We start from the raw sequence: 19412 nt of genomic DNA on the forward strand, positions 1-19412 counted from the left end.
TACCCGCTGCTGCTTCCTTTGTTGATTTGTCAGATACAAGTGAAGCGGTTGATGATGATGTGTCCGTTGATGTCATGTGGGTGCCCGCTAGAAGAGAAGAAGAAGAGGGGGAAAGTTCATATGGGGAGACATAGAGGAGGAGAAGGAGACGAGTTGGAAGCAGGGGGAGGTCGTCGCAAGGATATAGTGGCACAGTCAGACAGCATGCATCGGCACCCGGGGTCAGCCAAACAGCACGCCAATCAACGCATGCTGTTGCCACCACCAGAATGCCGTTATCGCAGAGCTCAGCAGTGTGGCATTTTTTTGAGTGTCTGCCTCTGACAACAGCGATGCCATTTGCAACCTGTGCCAAAAGAAACTGAGTCGTGGGAAGTCCAACACCCACCTAGGTACAACTGCTTTGCGAAGGCACATGGTCTCACATCACAAACGCCGATGGGAAGAACACATGAATAGAAGCAGCACACAAACTCAAAGCCGCCATCCTCCTCCTGGTCCAGCATCTTCAGCCACGTCAACCACTGCTGTCCTCCTTGCCCCCTCTCAACCATTCTCCACTCAGTCTCTCTTACGTAGCAGTTCCTGGTCATCCGCCCACAGTCAGGTGTCTGTCAAGGACATGTTTGAGTATAAGAAGCCAATTTCCCAAAGTCACCCCCTTCCCGGTGTCTGACAGCTGGCTTGTCTGAACTCTTAGCCCGCCAGCTTTTACCATACAAGCTGGTGGAGTCTAAGTCGTTCAAAAAATTTGTTGCTATTGGGACACCGCAGTGGAAGGTACCCGGACGAAATTTCTTTTCACAAAAGGCAATCCCCAACCTGTACTCGATTGTGCGAAAGGAAGTAATGGCATGTCTGGCACACAGCGTTGGGGCAAGGGTCCATCTGACCACTGATAGCTGGTCTGCAAAGCATGGTCAGGGCAGGTATATCACCTACACTGCGCATTGGGTAAACCTGCTGACAGCTGACAAGCATTGAATGCGTGGCTCTGCAGAGGAGTTTGTGACACAGCCACGACTTGCAGGCAGGCCTGCTGCAACCTCCTCTACTCCTCCTACTCCATCCTCTTCCATAACCTCTTTCTCAGCTCAGTCATCTTCTGCTGCGTCTTGCTCCACATCAACGGAACCCCCCCAGCTCCCCAGGTACTATTTAACATCCCGGATACGGCAGTGTCACGCCATCTTGGGATTGACTTGCCTGAAAGCCGAGAGTCACACCGCACCAGCACTCCTATCTGCCCTGAACGCACAGGTGGATCAGTGGCCGACTCCGCACCAACTGGAGATTTGCAAAGTTGTTTCTGACAACGGAAGTAATTTGTTGGCGGCATTGAAATTGGGCAAGTTGACACATGTGCCGTGCATGGCACATGTGTGCAATTTGATTGTACAACGATTTGTGCATAAGTACCCAGGCTTACAGGATGTCCTGAAGCAGGCCAGGAAGGTGTGTGGCCATTTCAGGCGTTCCTACACGGCCATGGCGCACTTGTCAGATATCCAGCGGCGAAACAACCTGCCAGTGATGCGCTTGATTTGCGACAGCCCGACACGGTGGAATTCAACACTCCTAATGTTCGACCGCCTGCTCCAACAAGAAAAAGCTGTTAACGAGTATTTGTATGACCGCGGTGCTAGGACAGCCTCTGGGGAGCTGGGGATTTTTTTTTGCCACGTTACTTATCGCTCATGCGCAATGCCTGTAGGCTCATGCGTCCTTTTGAGGAAGTGACAAACCATGTCAGTCGCACCGAAGGCACCATCAGCGACATCATACCATTTGTTTTCTTCCTGGAGCGTGCCCTGCGAAGAGTGCTGGATCAGGCCGTAGATGAGCGTGAAGAGGAAGAGTTGTGGTGTCCATCACCACCAGAAACAGCCTTATCAGCATCGCTTGCTGGACCAGCGGCAACGCAGGAAGAGGATTGTGAGGAAGAGGAGTCAGAGGAGCAATGTGGCTTGGAGGAGGAGGAAGACCAAGCACAACAGGCATCCCAGGGTGCTCGTTGTTGTCACCTATCTGGCTCCCGTGGTGTTGTACTTGGCTGGGGGGAAGAAGATAACTTCAGTGAGATCAGTGAGGACGAGGAACGGGACATGATTAGCTCTGCATCCAACCTTGTGCAAATGGGGTCTTTCATGCTGTCGTGCCTGTTGAGGGACCCTCGTATAAAAAAGCTGAAGGGGATCGACCTGTACTGGGTGTCCACGTACTAGACCCCCGGTATAAGCATCAAGTGACTGAAATGTTACCGAATTCCCGCAAGTCGGAAAGGATGGAGCAGTTCAAAAATAAATTAAAATGTATGCTTTACACAGCGTATAAGGGTGATGTCACAGCACAACAGGAATCTAACAGGGGAAGAGATGAAAGTAATCCTCCTCCCACGACCACGCCGGCAAGGACAGGACACTTTCCAGACGTGTTGTTGATGGACACATGCGGACCTTTTTAACTACTATGCAAAGCCACAGTACTTCGGGATCCAGCCTCAGAGAAAGACTCAACCGACAGGTAGCAGACTACCTCGCATTAACTGCGGATCTCGACAAACTGAGGAGCGATGGACCCCTTGACTACTGGGTGTGCAGGCTTGACCTGTGGCCTGAGCTATCCCAATTTGCAATCGAACTTCTGGCCTGCCCCGCTTTAAGTGTCCTGTCAGAAAGGACCTTTAGTGCAGCAGGAGGTATTGTCACTGAGAAGAGAAGTCGCCTAGGTCAAAAAAGTCTTGATTATCTCACCTTTATTAAAATGAATGAGGGATGGATCCCGAAGGGACTGACATTGTGCGATACATTAGAGTAAAAAAGGCATGATGAGATGACGAGCTGCCTTGGGCTACAAATGGTACACACGCTGCTCTATTTTATCTTCGAATGCTGGATGACTTGCGTGACTTATTCGCCAACAACTAGGGTTCAAGCCGCAATGTTTTAGGTCACTTTCTAACTGTCAAACAAACATCAAGTTTTCAGCGGCTACAACAATACCTAATTTTTCAGGCATTTGTACATGCCTAATTTTTCTGGCCTCTGGTGCTGCACTGTGGCTACAAAACCAAAAAAAGTCACATAACAGTGATTAAACTGTTAAGAATAGTACTACTTAACATACCACTCATATCTGGTGGCACAGTAGATTGCACGCGCAGTGCCCCAAATTTGAAGTAGGAGGACCGACCAAGCATCTTTTTCCATCTCCCGGTTCATAAAAATGATCTCCGGGTTCCTAAAATTGATGCCATACCTGTACTCGATTGTGCAAAAGGATGGCATATGTGGTATTTCATTCTGTTGTGCCTGTTGAGGGTCGTGGACCATCGTATAAAAAGGCTGAAGGAGAACGACCTGTACTGGGTGTCCAAGCATCTTTTTCCATCTCCAGGTTCCTAAAAATTATCTCCGGGTTCCTAAAATTGATGCCATACCTGTACTCTATTGTGCTAAAGGATGGCATATGTGGTGTTTCCTGCCGTTGTGCCTGTTGAGGGTCGGGGACACCCGTATAAAAGGCTGAAGGAGAACGACCAGTACTGGGTGTCCAAGCATCTTTTTCCATCTCCAGGTTCCTAAAAATTATCTCCGGGTTCCTAAAATCGATGCCATACCTGTACTCTATTGTGCAAAAGGATGGCATATGTGGTGTTTCATGCTGTTGTGCCTGTTGAGGGTCGTGGACCATCGTATAAAAAGGCTGAAGGAGAGCGACCTGTACTGGGTGTCAAAGCATGTTTTTTGTTCAATTTCCAGGTTCCTAAAAATTATCCCCGGGTTCCTAAAATCGATGCCATACCTGTACTCTATTGTGCAAAAGAATGGCATATGTGGTGTTTCATGCTGTTATGCCTGTTGAGGGCCCGGGGACACCCGTATAAAAAAGGCTGAAGGAGAACGACCAGTACTGGGTGTCCAAGCATCTTTTTCCATCTCCCGGTTCATAAAAATTATCTCTGGGGTTCCTAAAATCGGATGCCATACCTGTACTCTATTGTGCAAAAGGAAGTAACCTTACCATGGGTCCCAGACCGCAATGTTTTATTGTTATACTTGTTCAGGGTAATCAGGCAGGCCATATAGACCTCCCCCGATAGGGGGGAGTAAAAGGGATTAAACTGCTAGACTAGTACTACTTAACACAACCCTTACCATGGGTCCGCAGACCGCATGTCTTATTGTTATATTTTGTAAGGGTCATTATATATCATGCAGGCCATATAGAACAACTCCCCTGATAGGGGGAGTAAAAGGGATTAAAGTGCTAAGAATAGTACTACTTAACACAACCTTACCATGGCTCCCAGACCGCATGTCTTATTGTTATATTTTGTAAGGGTAATTATATATCATGCAGGCCATATAGACCTCCCCCGATAGTGGGAGTAAAAGGGATTAAACTGCTAAGAACAGTACTACTTAACACAACCTAGTTACACATGGGTCCCAGACCGCATGTCTTTGTTGTTATACTTTGTCAGGGTAATCATGCAGGCCATATAGACCCCCCCGATAGGGGGAGTAACATGGATTAAAGTGCTAAGAATAGTACTACTAAACACAACCTAGTTACCATGGTCCCAGACCGCATGCTTTGTTGTTATACTTTGTCAGGGTAATCATGCAGGCCACATAGTCTCCCCCGATAGGGGAGTTACAGGGATTAAAGTTGCTAAGAATAGTACTACTTAACACAACCTAGTTACCATGGGTTCCCAGACCTGCATGTTTTGTTGTTATACTTTGGTCAGGGTAATTATATATCATGAATGCCATATAGACCACCTCCCCCGAAAGGGGGAGTAAAAGGGATTAAACTGCTAAGAATAGTACTACTTAACACAACCTTACCATGTGTTGCAGACCGCATGTCTTATTTGTTATATTTTGTAAGGGTCATTATATAGTCATAGCAGGCCATATAGAACAACTCCCCCGATAGGGGGAGTAAAAGGGATTAAACTTGCTAAGAATAGTACTACTTAACATCAACTTTACCATGTGTCATCAGACGCGGCATGTCTTATTGTTATATTTTGTAAGGGTAATTATATATCATGGCAGGCCAAATAGACCATCTCCCCCCGATAGGGGAGTAAAAGGAATTAAACTGCTAAGAATAGTACTACTTAACACAACCTAGTTACCATGGGTCCAGACCGCATGTCTTCTTGTTATACTTGTCAGGGTAATCATGCAGGCCATATAGACCTCCCCAGATTAGGGAGTAACAGGTATTAAACTGCTAAGAACAGTACTACTTACACAACCTAGTTACCATGGTCCCAGACGGCATGTCTTTTTGTTATACTTTGTCAGGGTAATCATGCAGGCCATATAGACCCCCCCGATAGGGGGGAGTAACAGATTAAAGTGCTAAGAATAGTACTACTAAACACAACCTAATTACCATGGGTCCCAGACCGCATGTCTTGTTGTTATTCTTTGTCAGGGTAATCATGCAGGCCATATAGACCTCCCCAGATAGGGGGAGTAACAGGTATTAAACTGCTAAGAACAGTACTACTTAGCACAACCTAGTTACCATGGGTCCCAGACCGCATGTCTTGTTGTTATACTTTGTCAGGGTAATCATGCAGGCCATATAGACCACCCCCGATAGGGGGAGTTACAGGGATTAATGTGCTAAGAATAGTACTACTTAACACAACCTAGTTACCATGGGTCCCAGACCGCATGTCTTGTTGTTATACTTTGTCAGGGTATTCATGCAGGCCATATAGACCTCCCCAGATAGGGGGAGTAACAGGTATTAAACTGCTAAGAACAGTACTACTTAACACAACCTAGTTACCATAGGTCCCAGCCCGCATGTCTTGTTTTTATACTTTGTCAGGGTAATCATTTAGGCCATATAGACCTCCCCCGATAGGGGGAGTAGAGTAACAGGTATTAAACTGCTAAGACAGTACTACTTAACACAACCTAGTTACCATGGGTCCCAGACCACATGTCTTGTTGTTATACTTGGTCAGGGTAATCATGCAGGCCATATAGACCTCCCCCAATAGGGGGAGTAACAGGGATTAAAGTGCTAAGAACAGTACTACTAAACATAACCTAATTACCATGGGTCCCAGACCGCATGTCTTGTTGTTATACTTTGTCAGGGTAATCATGCAGGCCATATAGATCTCCCTGATAGGGGGAGTAACAGGGATTACACTGCTAAGAACAGTACTACTTAACACAACCTAGTTACCATGGGTCCCAGACCGCATGTTTTATTGTTATACTTTGTCAGGGTAATTATCTATCAAATCTATCTATTTATCTTCTATCGATTCTATCTAACTATCAATCTATGTATACAGCGTCAAAGAAAGAGAATAGAGGCACCGGGTAGTTGCACAAACAAATGTCCTTTATTAAGGAAATAAAACTGGAAACACTTAGGATAAAGCTTAAATCCTTGGGGCAATGGTGTAGTGGTAGTTCCCCACGTACCCTAGTGCTGACATGTTTCGGCAAATGCCGTAATCGTAGCTATAGGGTGCAAGCTTGTTTGTTTATTTAAATACACAAATCACATTTCATTGGTTAAAAACTTGTGTGCTACGTGGGTGACACCCACCTCCACCTGTAGTTAATCTATCTGCCCTAATCTAGGATGTGTTACCGTGCTATCCACTCTATGTACAGGTTAGTCATTCTCAATTATAAACTAAACTGATATAATAAATATAATAGATAAATAATGTCATGAAACGAGACCTTCCTTAACATATGTATATAAATACATAAAGAAATACAAAAACTAAAACTGAAAAAACCTTTGTACTAATGAATTGTAAATAATAAACTAAATGTACAATCTTAAATCCAAAAAATAATAATAACAAAGGCAGGGATCTGCTAAAACAGACCCAATACTGGAGGCACCAGAGAGTATTCTCGGCAGCTAATACTCATAAGCATTTTACATTAACCATGTTTTACTATAGTGTACATATACTAGACTATTTTAAGTCAGTTTTCTATGTCTTTTGTATAGTTGCCAAAGATAAAATTTAAAGATAGAATTTATCGAAGGTGAAATTTATTCATGAACATATAAACTTGTAAGCATATATATATATTATAATGCTTTGTTTTGAATACACAGGCTAACACCCAGAAATTAATTAAATCATACTCAGAGTTGAGCCCCTTGGCACCCTGTGTTCAACCTGTGTATCCAGAACACTTCCCTTTTGAGGAGCAAGTTCTCCCTATCCCCTCCCCTATTTTGTGTATTCACCACTTCAATAATTGTCCATGACAATGTCCCTGGATCCTTATTATGTTTAAACTTGAAGTGGTTTACAGGGGGGTGGTGAGTTTACCTTGCTTGATATCGTTTATATGTTCCCTAATCCTGGTTCTGACTTGTCGAGACGTTTGTCCTGTATATTGGATGTCACATGTATCGCAACTGAGAAGATACACTGCATATGTAGACCTACAATTAAAGAGCGCCCTGTGTGCAAATGTTTCACCTGAATAGGCACTCCTAAATATATTTCCTAGTTTTACATGTCCACATGCTATACAGCCGCTAAAATTGCACTTGTAAACCCCTTTGTACCTTAACCAAGAGGATGTATTTATTTCATCTTGTTTTAATTGTGTGGGGGGCTACATAGTTTCCTATGGTTTTGCCTCTCCTGAAGGCAAACCTCACTTTTTGTGTGGCAATGTGAGCGAGCTCATCATCAGCCTTCAGCAACGGTCATGTGCTTGCGTACAATATTGCACACCTGATAATATTGCCTACTAAACTGTGTGACAAAAGTTAACTGTTCTGGTTTGGTGTCACATTTTGATTGTTTCTCACAAAGTAAGGTGGGTCCTTTTTATGGCCCTTACTTCCTCACATGCCCTATATATATCCTGCTTGGGGTACCCTCTCTCCTTAAATTTGGTTACTAGTTCAGTTTCATGCTTGAATTGTTCACTATCTCGGGTGCAATTCCTTTTGGACCCTGGTGAACTGACCCTTCAAGACTGATTTAAATACCTGTTTCGGGTGGCTACTATGGGCATGTAAAAGCGTATTTCTGGTTATTGGTTTCCTATAAAGCTCGACCTTAACGTATTCCAGTTTCACACCATGAAGGGTAACATCCAAAAAATTGATGCTAGTGGACCCATATTCATGGGTGAACTGTAGGCCAGCCTTATTGATATTCAGATACTCTGCAAAAATCTCAGCTTCCTCCCACACTTCCATCCCAGACAAAAAGCAGATCGTCTATATAACGACGATAATATGCATTTTTGCTTCTCTGTCTGTTTTTTATCTCCATAGATGTGGCACAGCTCCCACCAACCCATATACAGGTTGGCGTAAGAGGGAGCAAATTTTGCTCCCATGGCCGTGCCACATCTCTGGAGATAAAATACGTTTTCAAACACAAAGAAATTATGTGTGAGGAGGAATTCGTTACCCTGACAACAAATTTAATGAAATCATCATTATATTTATGTAGATCTTCTTAGAAAGAAGGCTATGGCTTCCAAACCTAAATTATGTGGAATGGATGAATAAAGCGACTTTACATCCACTGATAACCAGCCATAGCCCTCCCACCAAGAGATCTTTTCCACCTCTATGAGGAGTTGTTTGGTATCCCTCTAGGTGACTAAGGAGTTCCCCCACTAGGGGGTTGTAGAAGGGAGTCTAGCCATTTGGATAATGTTTCCAACATGGAACCAATCCCACTGATGATAGGCCTACCCTCAACCTTCTCCAGGGACTTGTGTACCTTAGGGAGAAGGTTGAAGGGTAGGAATTCTGGGGTTACAATTATATAAATAATCGCTAGTACCCTTCATCAAAAAACCCCCCTTCCATCCCATCATCAATTAGGTGTGAAAGTTCTCTTTGGAACCTTAGTGTGGGGTTGAAATCCAGTTCGGTATATTGTTTGGGGTCATTAAGCTGTCGTAGGGCTTCTTTGATAAAGGATGCCCTATCCATTAAAACAACAGATCCCCCCTTATCCGCTGCCCTCACCACCAAATTTTTATTCTCACTTAAAGCTTTGAGTGCTTTCCTCTCCATAACACTGAGATTACCATTAGCTCCATATCCAGAGGTGTATGCTAATTTATTTAAATCCTCCTCAATTCTTCGCTGGAATTTTTCCAGGATAGGTCCCCTCGACTGAATAGGGTAAAATTTGGATGCACCTCTGAATCTGGGACCAATGGTACTGGTGTGGGCAGAATTCATATCACCACAATAGTTCTCTCTATCTAGTGACTCCAAGTTCACCACATCACAACATTCTTCAAAGGTTAAAGAAGAATTTATTTGCCCTTTGGCTAAATCACCTGTATATATATCCTCAGCCTGATCATTTTTGAAATGCTTTTTTAATGTTAGTGTTCTGATGAGTTTGTTTACATCAATTAACGTAGTGAACAGGTCAAAGTTATCAGTAGGTACAAAATTTAGTCCCAAGCCTAGGACTTTTTCCTCAACCTTACTCAATGTGTGGCTGGAAATATTGATCACTGGTGTTAATTGTACTTCCTGCCCTGATATTTTCTTCTGGATGATGACCTTGTTTTTAAATGATCTCCACCTTTCCCCCCCCCCTTCTTGTCCTATGGGGGGCCTGGAAAAAACCTGTTCAATCTCTCCCCTCTCCCGTTCCATGGACATAGCAGTAGTGGGTATAGGAGCACCATTGATACTATCTAGATCCTGGTATCTGGATTGTCTGCCCCTACCTCTTCCCCTGCTACCTGTATTGGGCTGTACTGGGGCTGAAACTATGGCTCTGGTTTTATTCGAGGCGACTGTGGGTGTTTGTATATTCTCGTCACCTGAAGAGGCACCAGTATTGTAGTCTTCTTGTGGACTCTACCCTCACTATCAGAGAAAGTGACTTTTTTGAGTGTGGAGTGTCCCTTCTGACCCCCTTGTCCCTGAGATCTAAGTCTATTATCTTTTTAATCTATGTGCATGTGATCTTTGCTTCCTGTTCCAGATATAGACTTTATTGTTGTCATAATCACTCTGATCCCTGAGATATTTCTCATGCTTAATGCCCATAATATTATTTTTAGCCTCATCCAAGGTACTTTTCAAAATAATGTCATATTGTGAGTATTTGACACATGTACTGCGTATGCTTAATTCTGACTGTAATAATTCAATTTCAACTGTTATATTTTGTAATAACTTTCTCTTATACTCTATAAGCATATTTATCAAACGTATCGAACATTCTGTCAATATGTCATTCCATGCAGTGATAAATTCTATATCCTCAACAGGAAAGGTAGGGAACTTAGCTATGCGTAGTCCCCTGGGTATAATCCCTAAGGAAAGATATTTTTGTAATGTCCAAATGTCCCATTTGAGACGACATTCTTTTATCAAGAGAAATTCAGCCTCTTCAAAAGAGCTTACTGAGTGGTAACTGTGCTCTATCCGTAACAAACAAAGTCTCAAGTTCACCCTTCATTTAACCCTCTGTCCTCCAGTTTAGAGAGTGAATAGAAATGTGTAGACACATCCAAGCTTTGATCGGCCTCCATGTTACTTGTATGCAAGACAGCTTCAGTATAGCAACAACAATATATACTCTCACAGTGCAAGCTTAATTCACTGGGACATGCAGTGTGATATATACGATAAAGGAGAAAGGCAGCACCTGTGGTTGTATTGTTGCGTTGCTAACACCAAACACCCCTTTTATGTATAGCACCTGCTACAATTTCCAAAACCTCACAGTGGCCCCCAAAAGTTCCGTTATATATTCATACGACCTGTATTACGTTGTGGCGCTGATTCTGGGGACCCACCAAAACCTTCTGGGCTCCAGATCCCCTCTCTCCGTATTCTGTGTATCAACAGTGATGGCCTGGAGGTCGAGCCGCGGCGTGGGTCCCTATAGCGTCTAAGCGTGTGTGCAGGATCGATCCGGAACTATGTGACGTCACAAATGGGAGCGGAAGAATCCGCAGGTGCGATGAGTCCTCAACCAGGGAGGACCGTTGTTACAGCGTCCTACTGTGTCTTTGCAGGGGTGATTCAATGCTGCTCAAAAGGTGCAAGTACCCGTGCCTTTGAACATATCCATCAAGATACAGCGTCAAAGAAAGAGAATAGAGGCACCGGGTAGTTGCACAAACAAATGTCCTTTATTAAGGAAATAAAACTGGAAACACTTAGGATAAAGCTTAAATCCTTGGGGCAATGGTGTAGTGGTAGTTCCCCACGTACCCTAGTGCTGACATGTTTCGGCAAATGCCGAGGGATACCAAACAACTCCTCATAGAGGTGGAAAAGATCTCTTGGAGGGAGGGCTATGGCTGGTTATCAGTGGATGTAAAGTCGCTTTATTCATCCATTCCACATAATTTAGGTTTGGAAGCCATAGCCTTCTTTCTAAGAAGATCTACTAAATATAATGATGATTTCATTAAATTTGTTGTCAGGGTAACCGAATTCCTCCTCACACATAATTTCTTTGTGTTTGAAAACGTATTTTATCTCCAGAGATGTGGCACGGCCATGGGAGCAAAATTTGCTCCCTCTTACGCCAACCTGTATATGGGTTGGTGGGAGCTGTGCCACATCTATGGAGATAAAAACAGACAGAGAAGCAAAATTGCATATTATCGTCGTTATATAGACGATCTGCTTTTTGTCTGGGATGGAAGTGTGGAGGAAGCTGAGATTTTTGCAGAGTATCTGAATATCAATAAGGCTGGCCTACAGTTCACCCATGAATATGGGTCCACTAGCATCAATTTTTTGGATGTTACCCTTCATGGTGTGAAACTGGAATACGTTAAGGTCGAGCTTTATAGGAAACCAATAACCAGAAATACGCTTTTACATGCCCATAGTAGCCACCCGAAACAGGTATTTAAATCAGTCTTGAAGGGTCAGTTCACCAGGGTCAAAAGGAATTGCACCCGAGATAGTGAACATTTCAAGCATGAAACTGAACTAGTAACCAAATTTAAGGAGAGAGGGTACCCCAAGCAGGATATATATAGGGCATGTGAGGAAGTAAGGGCCATAAAAAGGACCACCTTACTTTGTGAGAAACAATCAAAATGTGACCACCAAACCAGAACAGTTAACTTTTGTCACACAGTTTAGTAGGCAATATTATCAGGTGTGCAATATTGTACGCAAGCACATGACGTTGCTGAAGGCTGATGATGAGCTCGCTCACATTGCCACACAAAAAGTGAGGTTTGCCTTCAGGAGAGGCAAAACCATAGGAAACTATGTAGCCCCCACACAATTAAAACAAGATGAAATAAATACATCCTCTTGGTTAAGGTACAAAGGGGTTTACAAGTGCAATTTTAGCGGCTGTATAGCATGTGGACATGTAAAACTAGGAAATATATTTAGGAGTGCCTATTCAGGTGAAACATTTGCACACAGGGCGCTCTTTAATTGTAGGTCTACATATGCAGTGTATCTTCTCAGTTGCGATACATGTGACATCCAATATACAGGACAAACGTCTCGACAAGTCAGAACCAGGATTAGGGAACATATAAACGATATCAAGCAAGGTAAACTCACCACCCCCCTTGTAAACCACTTCAAGTTTAAACATAATAAGGATCCAGGGACATTGTCATGGACAATTATTGAAGTGGTGAATACACAAAATAGGGGAGGGGATAGGGAGAACTTGCTCCTCAAAAGGGAAGTGTTCTGGATACACAGGTTGAACACCAGGGTGCCCAAGGGGCTCAACTCTGAGTATGATTTAATTAATTTCTGGTGTTAGCCTGTGTATTCAAAACAAAGCATTATAATATATATATATGCTTACAAGTTTATATGTTCATGAATAAATTTCACCTTCGATAAATTCTATCTTTAAATTTTATCTTTGGCAACTATACAAAAGACATAGAAAACTGACTTAAAATAGTCTAGTATATGTACACTATAGTAAAACATGGTTTAATGTAAAAATGCTTATGAGTATTAGCTGCCGAGAATACTCTCTGGTGCCTCCAGGTATTGGGTCTGTTTTAGCAGATCCCTGCCTTTGTTATTATTATTTTTTGGATTTAAGATTGTACCATTTAGTTTATTATTTACAATTCATTATTACAAAGGTTTTTTCAGTTTTAGTTTTTGTATTTCTTTATGTATTTATATACATATGTTAAGGAAGGTCTCGTTTCATGACATTATTTATCTATTATATTTATTATATCAGTTTAGTTTATATTGAGAATGACTAACCTGTACATAGAGTGGATAGCACGGTAACACATCCTAGATTAGGGCAGATAGATTAACTACAGGTGGAGGTGGGTGTCACCCACGTAGCACACAAGTTTTTAACCAATGAAATGTGATTTGTGTATTTAAATAAACAAACAAGCTTTGCACCCTATAGCTACGATTACGGCATTTGCCGAAACATGTCAGCACTAGGGTACGTGGGGAACTACCATACACCATTGCCCCAAGGATTTAAGCTTTATCCTAAGTGTTTCCAGTTTTATTTTCCTTAATAAAGGACATTTTGTTTGTGCAACTACCCGGTGCCTCTATTCTCTTTCTTTGACGCTGTATCTTGATGGATATGTTCAAAGGCACGGGTACTTGCACCTTTTGTGCAGCATTGAATCACCCCTGCATAAGACACAGTAGGACGCTGTAACAACGGTCCTCCCTGGTTGAGGACTCATCGCACCTGCGGATTCTTCCGCTCCCATTTGTGACGTCACATAGTTCCGGATCGATCTGCACACACGCTTAGACGCTATAGGGACCCACGCCGCGGCTCGACCTCCAGGCCATCACTGTTGATACACAGAATACGGAGAGAGGGGATCTGGAGCCCAGAAGGTTTTGGTGGGTCCCCAGAATCAGCGCCACAACGGAATACAGGTCGTATGAATATATAACGGAACTTTTGGGGGCCACTGTGAGGTTTTGGAAATTGTAGCAGGTGCTATACATAAAAGGGGTGTTTGGTGTTAGCAACGCAACAATACAACCACAGGTGCTGCCTTTCTCCTTTATCGTATCAATCTATGTATATCTATCTATCAAATCTATCTATCTCATGGCCGGACTGTTTTGAAACATCCACTTGTGTTTAGGCCAAATTTGAAGTAGGAGGACAGACCAATCATCTTCTTCCATCTCCCTGTTCCAAAGATGCAGGCCATATAAACCTCCCCCGATAGAGGGAGTAACAGGTAGTAAACTGCTAAGAATAGTACTACTTAACACACCACGGGTCCCAGACCGCATGTCCTATTGTTATACTCTGTCAGGGAAATTATATATCTATCAAATCTATCTATTTATCTATCGAATCTATCTATCAATCGTATCTATCAAATATATATTGCATCTATTGATCTATGTAATTCGTATCTATCATATGTATATTGCATCTATTGATCTATGTAATCTATGTATCTATCAAATCTATCTATCTCGTGGTTGTGCAAATGGACTGTTTGCGTTTGTTTGCGGTGCATTACACGGGGAGTTTGGTCTGTCACTGTGAAGCTGGCGTAACCCTTACACTACATGATCGATACAACATCATACCTGATGTTTTAAAGCACGTTATTCCAAACAATTTAGGAATGTTAGGTGATTTAGGCCCTTTATGGGTTAAAACCAGACTCTGCATCAACTATGTAATTTTCCGTGGGAGTTTTACCATGGATCCCCCTCCGGCATGCCACAGTCCAGGTGTTAGTCCCCTTGAAACAACTTTTCCATCACTATTGTGGCCAGAAAGAGTCCTTGTGGGTTTTAAAGTTCGCCTGCCTATTGAAGTCAAGGGCGGTTCACCGATTCGCGAACAGTAGCGGAAGTTTGAGTCCGCCGTTCGCGAACCAAAATTTTAAGGTTTGCGACATCACCAATTAGAATATGAGTCGACACTATATGCGTTTAAAACCGTTCAAATAGGCTATGCAACATTCATAAAAATCTATCTTATTCACAGTAAAAGTTCACCCTGTTAGTACAATGAGATTTTAAGATCTTTAACAGCTAAATACCCAAGCAATACAATTCTAACAGCGCTAATTTAAACAATAGGACAGTCTATACTTTTTTGCCAAGGTCATAAAAGTTTACCTGTAAAGCTAGCCTGATTTACAATATCCTTTCATTCAAAATTAACACAATGAGACTAAACTATCACAGCTACTAATCTCAAGCAATACAATTCTAATTAGGGTACTAAAGTACATATATTCTTACAGTGGACAAATGCTTTAAATAAATTCCTTAGCATACAAAAATAAACTTTTAACACTACACAGGCTTATAAAATACTGACTTGAAATACAAACTGCTTCTTTAAATCTGCTTAACTACAATTTGACTATGATATTATCAATAACCTTTGCTTAAAATATTAAAGTTAGAAATCATACATCACCAGTCTGAACCAAATTGTAATTCAATATTTTCCAAATATCTTAGATCTCCTCATTTGAAGGAAAAGTTATTTTGCATAGATCAGGGTTAGTATTTCAGCTCCTTGCTTGAATGACTGTGTCCCAAGTATGCTCGCCAGTTATCTGTCACCAGGGTAAGCAATCGCCAAAAAAACTGTCCTCTCTTACATTTAACCTTCCTGTTTTATAATCATTAGAGATCTGGTTTGGTTACGCCCACACGGAAACCTTGTCTCGGATTGGCCCTTTGAAATTTCATTTTTAAAACAGCCAAAAAGCCTTCTGGCTGTAGTTCTCGTATGGCAACACCGGGTGGCAGCATTACAAACAGACAGAGCCATACATGCAGCATGACAATACATACAGATTCATTTAACCAACATTTTTAGACAGTGAAATAAATATTTCTTTAAAATGGGTAATAACTGTCATAATGTCCTTACGTTATTAAGTTATATGTTTATATGTATTGTATTTTATATTACATTTTTTTTATTCTGATCAATTTGACATGAAACATCAATATTTTATATTAAAACAATTTTTATTGCTAACTATTCAAGATTAATGGCATTTATATATCTAATATGGTGTTCATACAGATATATGTTTTTACATCTCCAACAAGTTTTGCCTGCATGAATTCCTCTATGGCCCATCTGAAAAATAGAAAATGTTGTCATATATATGCACACACATGTATTAATTTCTATGCTGTTTTTTGTTTTTTTTTTGTTTGTTTTTTAACAATGGGTTTATTGTAATTTCCATTTAATCTATTACAGATTTGAATTTATTTATTCATATATCTATTCACTGCACCAAGTCTTCATTTAATACAATCTGTTTCAGTTCCATATACATATATGGGTTATCTGAATTATTTTAAACGCACATGAAGGTATTGGCATTTTTTTTCTTTTTCAAAATGTATTTAATTTTATTTATGCTGTCTTTTAACAATGGTTCCCAAGAGTATAATTTAAAGCATGTGCTTTCACTTTGTTTTATCCTCCCTAGACGCAATGTCTAACATTTTGTATATTCAAGGGTCAGCGTTGTACAGCAGTACTCATTTGCACCTGAGATAGCTGTTAAAGTTGAATAAGCCAAATGTTTATTTCCCTCACTGGGGTGTTGAGAATATTTTTTTTGCATACTAAATGGGGGAAGAGCTGAACATGAGTTTGCACTTCCAATTAAGAGCAAATGCTTCCCTTTTGTTTCTTGGGACATCCTGTCTGCAATTTTAGTCTTGAGATATGCTCAGTGGGGGAGAATTAACCATGATTGAAGTCAGTTTGTCTGAAAGAAATGAATTATTTTCTACTGACCAGTCAGATCTGAATAAATATATATATATATATATATAATATATATATATATATATATATATATATATATATATGATATATATTATATATATTAACCTTAAAATATAAGATTAAAATATATAACCTTACATATACCTTGACATAAATCCCCCTTCCAATTTTAAATAGATGTAGGACACATGTATTTAAATTGGCTTAAAGTCAATAGTATTTGGTAAGGATGTTGACCGTACACATCATAGACAGTCTTCTATGTAGAAAGTCTGTCCTTTTTGAGCCTTCATGTTCATCAGCTAGGCCTCTTTAAACTACAGTATGTCTTTAGTGCATCTGGGGATATGACACTTCATTCTCCCTCTATGACTTGTAGTTGGGACCTGGGATGACATGCCCGCAATTGATTGTTATGGACCCATTTATCTATGAAACTTTCATTTTTGGGGATCCGTATTTTATAGGCCACTGGCGATATTTTGTCAGTAATGACAAAATGACCTTTCCATGAGGGAAGAAATTTCTTCTCCCTAACCTGATCTCTGCCAAAGTTATAAAGATAAACTTTATCATTTATTTCATATTCCTTTTTGGACATTTTGAGATCATAATAGGTTTTAGTGGCAGTTGCGGCTCTTTCTAAATTCCTTTGAGCAAATGCAAAGACATATTGCAGATGCTTTTTTAGGTTCTACACATATTGATGTGTATTGGCAGCGTTTATCAAGTTTTGGTCTGATGTACCATCTACCAGTCATCTACCAGTCCTTCTACCAGTCATCAGTTCAAAAGGTGACATCTTGGTAGCACTACTTGGAGTTGCTCTTAATGCCATTAGGACTAGAGGTAGTTTTATATCCCAGTCTTTACCCGTTTCACTCACAAACTTTTTGAGGATTTTAACAATGAACTGGTTGTAATGCGCTACACCACCACTTGAGGAAGCTCTATAAGCAATATGGAGCTTTCTTTTAACCCCTAGTATTTTCCACATTTTTGTCATCACTTCGCTAGTGAAGTGGGTTTCCCGATCTGACTCGATTCTTTGGGGCAAACCAAATCTGGAAAATACATGGTTGATGAGCAATGCTGCACATGTTTCAGCACTATTGTTAGGTGCACTGATGCACTCTACCCATTTAGTGAACATCTTTCAACATGTGTGGCCAAAAGGCGTAATCACGGAATATTTCATACGTGAGTTTGGCACCACGATGACCAGATGTGGGAGCATCATGGGCATGTTGAAGCATTAGACCTCTGAACTTGGTGGGTACTACCCATTGCTGGATGCCAGTTTTGGAGGTTCTAATTAACAAGCCATCCTGTAACTTGAATTGTGATCTGGACTTTATTAAGATTCTAAGATCTTCTTTGCCAATACAATCATCTTTTGGAATGGGGTTGCTTTCAGGATCTTCTATGTGTTTATAGAAGATGCCTACAATGGGGTCTTCTTTTTGACTAGTGATCAGGTCCTCACTAGGAGAATCCTGACTCCATTGTACCAAGTTAGGCTCACTCTGTTGTTTTGCCTGGTTTCTGGTAATGGCTTCTACCTGAATTGCACCCATTAAGTGGCCAATATTAAGGAGTTCTCCAGTTATGGCTCCTTGTTTGGCTAATGAATCCGCAAGGTCATTTCCTTCCTTAGCTGGACCTAGAACCCTGGAATGACCCTTGGTCTTTTTCCAGTGTATGGTTAAATCATTGGATACCACCAGATTATCAATCTCGCAGAACAACTTGCCATGTTTGACTGGTTTGTTATTGCTTTTCTGCATGCCATTTCTTTTCCAAGTTGGCAGGTATTCAACAAAACTGTCACGCACATAATTTGAGTCAGTTATGATCACAAATTCATGAATACCATGTTCAATAGCCATTTCAATGTTTTTGAAAACAGCAGTTAGTTCTGCAACTTGACTGGATCTTGGTCCAATGTTGAAACCTATAGATATATTTGGGAATCCATTTGCCCCAGTTATACCAATGCCAGCGACTAATCTGCGCTCATTTTCAATAGTGGCATGGTAAGAACAACCATCAACATATACCCAATGTAATGTTTGACAATGGTCCTCATTGTACGTTTTATATGGGGAAAGCAATTGTTCCTCCAGAAAATCATCTTCTGATAATTCTTCCCCAGGATCTCTAGCAGTACAGTCGTGGAGCTCAGCAAGCCCCTGTGTGACTGGATTCTTTTTATTCTGCTTGTAGCGAATTTCTAATGGCCAGCCTTATAAGGAAAGAGTCCATGCTGTTATGCGGCTATTTGACAAATTCCCATCTCTTATTCTCTCACTTTGCAAATATAGCAAAGGCTGGTGGGCCGTTTCTACAATAATTTTCTCGCCCTGTATATAGCTGTGGAAATTTTGTAGAGCCCATACAGTAGATAAGAGGGCTTTTTCGCAATCGCTAAACTTTATTTCTACTGGGGATAGATTTTTACTCGCATAAGCAATGGCTTTGTTTAAATTATCATGCTTTTGGTATAAAACAGCACTCATGCTTACATCTTTGTACCCTGTTTCTAAGTAGAAAGGTTTACCACCTTCAGGATATGCTAAGCAAGGTGCTTGTGTGAGTTTTCTCTTCAGCTCTTTGATGGCTGTCTCTTGAGACTCACTCC

General features: G+C 41.3%; 1 protein-coding gene across 1 annotated transcript in view; it reads left to right on the top strand.

Annotated features, from left to right (window-relative positions):
• LOC128661293 (zinc finger protein 271-like) overlaps positions 1 to 19412 on the top strand; it is a 111622-nt gene that overhangs the window by 34685 nt on the left and 57525 nt on the right. The window lies entirely within an intron of this gene.

This window comes from Bombina bombina, chromosome 5, assembly GCF_027579735.1.
Source record: "Bombina bombina isolate aBomBom1 chromosome 5, aBomBom1.pri, whole genome shotgun sequence".
Taxonomy (NCBI): Eukaryota; Metazoa; Chordata; class Amphibia; order Anura; family Bombinatoridae; genus Bombina; species Bombina bombina.